This window comes from Pygoscelis adeliae, unplaced genomic scaffold (genome assembly GCF_000699105.1).
Source record: "Pygoscelis adeliae isolate BGI_AS28 unplaced genomic scaffold, ASM69910v1 Scaffold202, whole genome shotgun sequence".
Taxonomy (NCBI): Eukaryota; Metazoa; Chordata; class Aves; order Sphenisciformes; family Spheniscidae; genus Pygoscelis; species Pygoscelis adeliae.
The window spans coordinates 2,041,421-2,042,056 of record NW_008824544.1 but is presented as its reverse complement, the minus strand read 5'-3'; positions in this window follow the sequence as shown (position 1 = coordinate 2,042,056).

The window sequence follows — 636 nt, the reverse complement described above, 5'->3', positions numbered from 1 at the left end:
GGGATAACACAAATAAAATCCACCTTGGGTAGAAAAGTTAACACAGTCACAGAAGAATTAGTTCAGTTAGGAGCTGAAGCCAGGCGTGTCAATACCAGACTGGGGTGAGAGGAGAAGGACGCTTTCAAGTGTCCTCAGGTGAAACATCTCTTGCAAGGGGCTTGATCCAGAACACTGCCCATTAATGGGTTGTCAGTGACTTACACGTCTTAATGTCGTACATCCCACTTTATCTTATCTTGCATCTTATCTCCCCTGTGCTGTGTCGCGTGTGGCAGCCATGAGGCAGGACGAGGAATCGCCAGCGAAGCTGCCAACTGCTCGTGTGTATTTTCCTCCCTTGTACAGGAGGGAACGCCAGGTTGGAGTCTGGGCTCCGACCGTAAGCCAGCTGGCCCCAATACTCTCCCTGCACCGTTGTAGCTTATCAAGGCCCCATGTGTTAAATTCGCAGTGTGCTGGTGCTAAGGAAGGGGCAATGGCCTGATTCAACACAGCTGTCCGATACTGTGCAGAAACATCCTGTAACTCTCTGCGCCAAAGTGCTCGTGGTTCCTGTTTCCAGGCAGAGGAAATACTAATACATAATGAGCAAAGAAAATTATTCTGTATTTAGGGAATACTAACCCACAAATT